This window comes from Leptonychotes weddellii, chromosome 4 (genome assembly GCF_054177405.1).
Source record: "Leptonychotes weddellii isolate Sample4059 chromosome 4, ASM5417740v2, whole genome shotgun sequence".
NCBI lineage: Eukaryota > Metazoa > Chordata > Mammalia > Carnivora > Phocidae > Leptonychotes > Leptonychotes weddellii.
In genome coordinates, this window is record NC_138372.1 from 61,440,497 (window position 1) to 61,450,518 (window position 10,022).

Consider the following 10,022-nt stretch of genomic DNA (forward strand, 5'->3'; position numbering starts at 1 on the left):
TCCCCCACTTGGCAGCCAAGTGACCTTTCTAAATCTTAAAACAGATCATATCACTTCCTGTCTCAACATTTCCAATGGCTTCCAGGCAAATAAAGTATAAGCTCAGTGCCATGATCTCACAATGCTCTACCTCATCTGGCTTCTGCCTCACTCTCTGAGCTCCTCTCTCTCTCCTGTCCTCCTCACCACCTCTGCTTTTACTACTCTTGTCTCTTTGTGCTAACTTAGCTTTACTCTTGCCATGGTTCACTCTGTCATTCCACTGGGAAATTTACTGAACTATCCCTTCCTCAAAGATCCATCTCTGACACTTACCTAAGGTAACTCACTCATTTTTCTCTACCTTGTATTAGCTTTCTTTATGTAGCACAGTCTTGCCTTTAAAACTATATTTATTTTTTAAGATTTTATTTATTTGAGAGAGAGAGAGTGTGAAAGAGCGAGAGCGCATGAGCCAGGGGAGGGGCAGAGGAACAGACTCCCTACTGAGCAGGGAGCCTGACATGGGACTCAATCCCAAACCCTGGGATCATGACCTGAGCCGAAGGCAGACACTTAACCAACTGAGCCACCCAGGCGCCCAGCTATATATTTATTTTTATTGCTTCTTCCAAAGACAGTAAGCTTCGTGAAGGTAAGGACTTCTTTCTTATTTTCACTGTTGTTTCCCTAAGTTGAGAAATGTGCTTGGAACATAGTGACTAGCCAATAGACATTTTTGGAATGCATGAATAAAAGAATTTGAGTTTGATCATGAAGGATGAATAAAAATATTGCCAAGGTGAAGGGCATTCCAGAAATGTATGGTGAGTAAAAGCCGGAAGGTGTAAACACCATAGGACATTCACAAATGGTTAACAGTTCTCTGTGGGTAGATAAATAATAAAGATTGAGATAATTGGTTAATTATATTCACATATAGACTCTGAGCCAAATGAACAGAATTAAAACTTGTCACCCTTTAGAATGTTCCACATTACTTCCACAATCTGTAAAATAAATACTAAAGGACAAGGAAAATGATTCTATCACACCGTTAATGAAGCACGCTCTTTCCTGAGTGTTCATAATTTGTCTTGAAATGTCATTGACAGCATCACAATGCCTATGTCAAGGTGGAAGTCAAGTCCCCGGATGTGACAGGTAATCCCAGTGCCAACAAATCCAAGTTTGGCCGAGGACACTTATATTTAAGACTCGTCACATTCTGTGGCTTAGTCTCTTCATCTCTCTGGCTGCATGGAGCCGTACCTCAAACAGAGCCACCTGATGTTGCCCTGTTCCGTGCCAGGTGAATCTGTCTGCTGCTGGCAAAGTCAGGCTAGAGCTTCCCTGCAGCCTGCTAGCATTTCTTCTGTCCACCCATGTGAAGTTTACTTCAGAGCAGCTCCTCTGCCCTCCATTACTCGAAAATCGACAGTATCCAATACTAACAGTATTTTACTAGTGGCGTAATAAACAAGCTACAGAGTGCCCAGCAGGTCACAACCTGTTAATAATTTCATCTTCCTCTTTGGTTTCATATATGGCGTATGAATGCATTCTATAGAGCAGTTTGGAAACAGAAGACAATGTCTATCACGAGACTTGTTGCTTGGTAATTACCTGGTCATGATTTTTTGGTTATGTTTAGAGCACCCCGCCCCCCGCCGCCACAAAGGGCTAATGTGATTATGTGGAGTCCTATGTACCACACTCATAGTTTAATGAGGTTAAGATTAATGTGCCAGCCTGACTCCTAAGGAAGAAATGACTCCTAGAAGAGTCTGATATTTAGAAAAATCCTAATTTTGAGACCTGTCAACTCTGCCATAGCAGACAACTTAACTTTTCTCGTGTTTTACTATATTTTTAGAACCTAGCCTTGTCCTGAAGTTTTTAATAAACATTTTAGTCAATTAGTTAATCTCAGTTGTCCCCATTGAACAGTCTACTCATTGAAGGTAGGGTCTTTGTCTAAAATAAAGTCTAGAAAATCACTGTACCATTCAATATAATTATCTGTGATGAGGAAAATGTTCTAAAAAGTCTGTGTTGTCCCACACGGTAGCCACAAGATGGTTTGGCTAGTGAGGACATGATATGCAGCTAGTGCAAATGAAGAACTACATTTTTAATTTTTTTAAAATATTTATTTATTTGACAGAGAGATACAGAGCGAGAGAGGGAACACAAGCAGGGGGAGTGAGAGAGGGAGAAGCAGGTTTCCCACTGAGCAGGGAGCCTGATGAGGGACTCGATCCCAGGACCCTGGGACCATGACCTGAGCCGAAGGCAGACGCCCAACCATCTGAGCCACCCAGGCGCCTCTACATTTTTAATTTTTAAGAATGTTATTTTATAAATAAATAACCACATATAACTAGTGGTTAATGTATTGGACAACACAGACCTACAGTATTCAGAGTAATAGGATCCTTTTATCTTGTAGTGTGCAATATACGTATTTTAAGTTGTCAGTAAACCTTTTTATTATTTGAAACACACACACACACACACACACACAAAACAGGATTGAGACCTTTTAGAATTGGCTATGCCTATTTATGGGCAAGACACCTGGAAAAGGTTTAATTTTCCCAAAGGTTTTGCTTGAATTTCCTGTTAACAAAAATACTCCTTGGTATCCACAAGAACCTACTGAAATGGAAATCATACATTTTTTAGTGCAAAATAGAGTCATTAATAAAATCATTAAACTGCCAAAACTCCTAAGTTATAAAGCATTTGAGCCAAACAACATATGCCTAATATCTTTTCCCTTCATTCCTTGTATGAAGAGGATGACAAAGACTGTCTATAATTTCTTTCTTGACAAAAAGAGAAAATCTCACATGAATGGTGATACGTTCTTCCTTTCTTCTCTTAACCCATTCACCTTAAGATGAAGAGAATGAGGGAAGGAATGTTTTCTAACCATACTCCCATTTCAAATTGTGAATGAAGACAGTGTGTTTATGAAGTTGCTGCACATGTTCTCACAGTCTCTACTGCAGCTGTACAAACTGCCCCCCTCTCCCATTGACAAGTTCATTTTAAACAGAAGTTATGACCTGCACTCCCTAAGCCCTTTGCTGTTAAATCCCAACCTACCTTCCACTTTCACCCTGGGTCATGAAGAATTTTTATTGGAAAGCTAAGTGAAACCTAAAGTCTCCATGAACTGCTGTGAATGTCTGCCACTTTGTGTAAAGAACTAACCAAGGTTTCTTGGGACCATTCTGGAACACTTAGTTGTTTCACGTCTATCCCAAGAGCTCCTTTGGGGAATTTCACTTTTATGGGATAAAGATAAGGAACATATAAACTATGTATGGAAAAGAGGTAACAGAATATTTACTGGATTTATGCTTCACCAGATATTAAGTAGTTGCACAACATACCTGAAGCATGTGACAGTCATCATCACCCTTTATAAACAAATGTTAATCAGGATTCAATTTTTGTTTCATTTCACTGGGCATGAAATGTCTGCACTGACTTCCAAATATAGTTGGTTTTAAAGTTTTTTCTTAAACAAAAATATTTTTTTTAAAGTTTCATTTCTACCCCATACGGTTTTTATGCAACAATTACTGTGGAACAGTAATATTTGGAATAATTTGGAACAATTAAACAAAGCATTCTCCATATATCATCCTGGTTCTTTGCCAAACATATGATTTCCACTAACACCTCAATGTGTGTGAGTCCCAAAACTCTATCCTTGACTTTTTCCACTAAGTTCTGGTCCAATATTTCACTGGACTATGAATCCCTTGAAGACAGAACCATCTCTATTCACTGTTCATTTTTAAGGCCCCAGTAGAACACTCAGGGTCAGGGCTCAGTATGCACAATATTAGTGATGGAATTTTTAACTGCCTTCTGGAAAGTGACAACTAAAACCATCAGCTTCTGATACCAAATTCCTTCCCTTCCATTTTAATTTTTGTTAGTGCACCACTTTCTTCCAGTCACCTGTGTTAGCCATCTTGAAATCATCTCCAGTTGGGTGACTATCTTCCTTCTCTTTACCCGACACGTGTCAAACTGTGTCACTCTTTAACAAAACCGAGTCATCGCTCTCATTTATCTTATCTCATTCCCACTGCTACTCTATTTTAGGCCTTCATTAATGCTGTGGACTGAATTGTGCCCGCCTCTCCCATAACCAAATGTGTATGTTGAAGTTCTAACCCTAATGTGACTGTATTTGGAGATCGGGCTTGTAAGGAGATTCAACGGGGTCATAATTAAAGGCCCCAGTCAAAGAAGAGACACTAGAGCATGCTTCCCCTCCCTCCCTCCCGTCCTCCCTCCCCCTCCAACCTTCTCTCAAAGAAAAAAGAAGAGGTCCTGTGAGCATGCAGCAAGATGACAGACAGTCACCCGCAAGCCAGGAAGAGCGTCCTCACCAGAAACTGACCATATTAGCACTGGAATCTCAGACTTCCAGCCTCCAGAATTGTGGGAAGACAAATGCCTATTGTTTAAGCCATCCACCTCTGATATTTTGTTAGGGCAGCCAGAGCTAAGACAATCACCTTCTGCCTGGAATATTGCATCAACTTTTTTCCTGGATTATTAACTAAGCCTCTTCTTTATATCAATCGATTTAGGATTCTGTAATCAGATATTCCAAGGCACAGCACCAACTCTGCCATTTTCTGCTGAAATGTGGCTAATATCTTCTCATATTTATACAATGTAGTAATAATAGTGAATAAATTGTTGGTTATTACATGCCAGGCACCAAGCATTCTACCTGCATTATTGTATTTAGTATTCACAATTATTTGAAGTGTGTGATACCTTTAATCCTAAACTTGCAAAGACACTAAGTAATTTGCCCAATATCACAAAACTAACCAATAAGAGAAATGGTATAATACCAGGCTTTCCTAACCCAAAGGCCACAATTTAACACCATAACATATAGCTTTCCTTGACTTGGCATGCGAGGGAAGTGAAATTTCAATAGAAGCCTATTGCAGTATTCCAGATGAGATGGGTGTCATATGGATAGTTGGCAGAGACAGTAAATATTAATGAACAGAACCCAAAGACATATCACAAGCAAAAATCAACTAGATCTGAGGATACATTCCAAGGGTTTACAATCTTAATGAAAATCTCAACTTCATGAGAAGCTACAAATTGGTATTTCGTTGATTCCTATCAAATGCATCAGGTAATATATTACCTTTTTAAAGATTATGAAACATCACATTTTATAACTGATATCCTCTTAAAGACTCACCTTGGTTGTGACATTGTTTTCAAAAGTATTTGCTTTCACTTTACCCTTCACTTGGTATAACTAAGCACCAAATCACCTTTGATTTCATTTAGTTAGTACTGTCATATTTAGAAGATTTCTTTTCCTAATTATACATTCAGAATCTTGTTCCTCTACTTCCTATTGATTCTTACTCAATGTCTGCCTTATGACCAGTGCTCAATGACTGTTAGGAACAACAGAATGTATTAAAAATCTTTAGTTTTATCCTTAGTAAAAATTTATAACTTGAAAAATAATAAATTTGCTAATAAGTTCTTGAAAGAAATGCTTTAATATTTTTCAATCAAATATTATTAATTTTTTCTTATATAAATGAATGCTATAAGGAATTTTTTAAATTTTTTTAATCCTAGAAGTATCCTACTGCTAACATGTTTAATGATATCCTCCCTAATTTTTCAAAGAAAATCTATCATCCAACTGCAACTAAAATTATCACAAATGTTGTTATTATGGTGAAATATCATTGAAATTAAGAGACAGTAAACACACCTTAGGGGCACTATCATTCACAATCACTTGTGTCTGTCAAGAATTATAAATAGTCACATAGAAAGAGAATCCAGGCCAGAGGCCTTTCTTATTATTTTGTTCAGAAATTATTTCATATTTTCAACACTTTTTTTAAAGATTTCATTTATTTATTTGATGGAGAGAGACACAGCGAGAGAGGGAACACAAGCAGGGGGAGTGGGAGAGGGAGAAGCAGGCTTCCCACTGAGCAGGGAGCCCGATGCGGGGCTGGATCCCAGGACCCTGGGATCATGACCTGAGCCAAAGGCAGACGCTTAACAACTGAGCCACCCAGGCACCCCTCAACATTTTTCTGTAACTAAGACTTCAAATATTATAGTATTGTGCAGCACAAATATTGCTTAAAAGGAATATGTAAAATTACTTTGATCAAAAAATCGAAATAAAAAGGTAATTTCTTTTAGGAGCACTTAGGAACAATTCTTAGTTCAGACTATATGCTCACCTTGCAAGAAAAATAAATTTTTCCAGTGAATTCTTTTATTGATAAAGCTCATAACTGAGACATTTTCAACTAGACAGGAGAAAAATAGTCACTTTTCTTTTTGATTGCTATTACTTCTAGCCATTGAAACTCATACCAGAAATATGTGCCTCATACAACCACCAAAGGATATTCATCTATAGTTGTGTTCTAGAAAACACATAAGGCTGACTGCAAAACTCATTACTTACATTCAGAATATTAAGGTGTTCTACATGGATATGATTACTGAGAATACTTTTCTAAAGCCAGAAGAAATAGTCTCTATCTCTCATTAATGCTAATAGTGTCATGGCTACTTATAAGAGATATAAGCCTCATTAAATATTCTAATGTTGCTAAAAGCTTAAAACAAAGAGTACATCTAACACAGAGTTTTAAAACAGGAAGAAAATAAACTTGAAGAGCTGGGAAAAAAAAACAACATAGAGACCACAGATCCATTTCTACTCATCAGAGCAGAAAGAACATCTTCTCTAGCTCTGGCACAGGGACTAAAATATCATGGATTTTATAAATATAAATACAAAAATCAATATAAATATGTTTGCTAATTGAATGAATTAAATAAATGAGATATTATAGACTATTTTTAGAACAGTTTTAGGTTCACAGTAAAATTGGGAGGATGGTACAGAGATCTCATATATACTTTTTCCCTCACACATGCATAGACTTTCCCATTATCAACATCCTCTACCAAAGTGATACATTTGTTACAATTTATAAACTTACATTGACACTGTTTATTCCTCAAACTCCACAGTTTATATTAGGATTCACCCTTGGTGTTGTACATTCTATGAATTTGGATACATTTATAATGGAATACATCCACCATCATGGTATCATAAGAGAATATTTTCACTATCCTATAAATCCCATGTTTTGCCTATTTATCCCTCTCTCCCCACTAATCCTGGACAACTACTGATCTTTTTACTGTCTCCATAGTTAGCCTTTTACAGAATGTCATATAAAGGAATCATACAGTATATATATTTCAGATTTTTTTCTTTTGCTTAGTAATATGCATTTAATTTCACTATACGTCTTTTGTGACTTGATACTCATTCTTTTTGCCATGGAAAAACATCCATTGTCTGAATGTAACACAATTTATCCATTCACCCTCTAAAGGACAGCTTGAGTGCTTTCAAGTTTTAGCAATTGTGAGTAAAGGTGCTATAAACACCCATGTGCAGGTTTTTGTGTGCAGGTTTTTATGTTTTCAACTCATCTGGGTAAATACCAAAGAGCGTGATTGCTGGATCATATGATATAAAAGCATGTTTAGTTTTGTAAGAAAACACCACACTGTCTTCTACAGTGACTGTACTATTTTCCCTTCATACCACAAATGAATGAGAGTTTCTGTTGTTAAACACTTTCACCAGCATTTTGGTGGTGTCAGTGTTCTGGATTTGGGCCATTCTCACAGGTGTGTAATGGAGGCTAACCAATGTTTTAATTTGCATTTCTCTGATGACATATGATGTAGAGCATCTTTTCATAGGATTATTTGCCATCTGTACTTCGTCTTTGGTGGTATGTCAGTTCAGGTCTTTGGACCATTTTTTAATTGGGTTGTTTGTTTTCTTACTGAGCTTTAAGAGTTCTTTGTATACTTTGAATGACAATCCTTTTTCAGATGTGTCTTTTGCAAATATTTTCTCCCAGTCTGTGTTTTGTCTTTCCAGTCTCTTGACAGTATCTTTCCCAAAGAAGAAATTTTTAATTTTAATGAAGGTTATCAATTTTTTCTTTTGTGGGTAGTGTCCTTGGTGTTGCATCTAAAAAGTCATTTAGATATTCTATGTTATCTTCAGGGAGTTTTGTAGTTTGGTGTTTTGCATTTAGGTCTGATTCATTTTGAGTTAATTTCTGTAATGGGAGTAAGTTGTGGGTCTAGATTTTTTTTGTTTTTACATGTAGATGTCCAATTTTTTCAGTATTTGTTGAAAAAATTATCTTTCCTCCACTATAAATGCCTTTCTGCTCCTTTGTTAAGGATGAGTTGACTGTATGTATATGTGGGTCTATTTCTGGGCTGTCTATCTTGTTTCATTGATCTATTTGTTTATTCTTTTGCCAATACCATGCTGTCTTCATTACTGTTGATTTACACTACATCTTGACGTCAGATGGTATCAGTCTTTCAACTTTGTTTCTCTCCAATATTTTGTTGGCTATTCTGAGTCTTTTTCCTCCTCAGGCAGATACTAGAATCAGTCTGTCAATATCTTCAGTGTAACTTATTGGGGATTACATTGAATCTATAGAACAAATTGGGAAGAACCAACATTTTGACAACCTTGAGTATTCCCATCTATAAATACGAAATCTCTCTCCATTTATTTAGGTCTTCTTGATTTCATTCATTGTAGGCTTGTGCTTTTCTCATATAGATCTTGTACATACCTCGTTGGATTTATACTTAAATATTTCACTTTTGGAGGTTACTAATATAAATATTGTGATTTTAATTTCAAATTTCACTTGTTTATTGCTGGTATATAGAAAAGCAATTGACTTTTTTTTTTTTTTTGAAAAGCAATTGACTTTTATATATTAACCTTGCATCCTGCAACCTTATCTATAATCACTTTAGTTCCAGGAGGGTTGCTTATATGTTTGTATGTGTGTATGTATATCAATTCTTTGGAGTGTCTATGTAAACAATCATGTCGCATGTGAACAAAGTCAGTTTTATTTCCTCCTTCCCACTTAGTGTGTGTGTGTGTGTGTGTGTGTGTGTATTTCTTTTTTTTTTTTAATTTCCTTTTCTATTCTTACTGCTTTTACCTAGGACTTCCACTACAATGTTGAAAAGCAGTGGCAAGAGGGGACATCCTTCCCTTCCTTGTGGGAAAACTAGTAGTTTCCCCTTAAGTATGATGTTAAAAGTCGATTTTTTTCTATAAAGACATTTTTTATCAAGTTGAGGAATTTCCCTGCTATTCCTAATTTATTGAGAATATTTTTTTATCATGAATGTGTGTTGAATTTTCTCAAATGCTTTTTCTGCATCTATTGCTATGATTATGTGATTTTTCTTTTTTAGCCTACTGGTATGATGGATTACATTGATTAACTTTCAAATGTCGAACTAACGTTGCACATCTGGAATAAATCCTATTTGACTATGGTGCATAATTCTTTTTATATATTGTTGGATTTGACTTACTAATATTTTGTTGGGGACATCTGCATTTATATTCATAAGAGATATTGGTCTGAAGTTTTATTTTCTTGTAATGTCTTTGGTTTTGGTAATAAGGTGATTGTGGCCTCATGAAATGAGTTAGAAAGTATTCCCTCAGCATCTTTATTCTGAAAGAGGTTTTAGATAATTGGTATAAAATCTTCCTTTAATGTTTATTAGAATTCATCAGTGATCTCATCTGGGCCTTGTGCTTTCTGTTTTGGAAGGTTATTAATTATTGATTCGACTTCTTTAATAGATATAAGTCTATTCAGCTTGCCTTTTCCTCCTAGTGTGTGCTTTGATAGATTGTCTTTCAAGTAATTGGTCCATTTCAGATAGGTTATCAAATCTGTGGCTATAGAGTTGTTCATATTATTCCTTTAGGGATCTGTAGTGATGTCCCTTTCACTTCTGATATTAGTAATCTGTGTCCTTTCTCTGTCTTTTTTTTTTTTTTTTTTTTAGTTAGGCTAAACACATCAATTTTGTTGATCTTTTCAAAGAACCAGCTT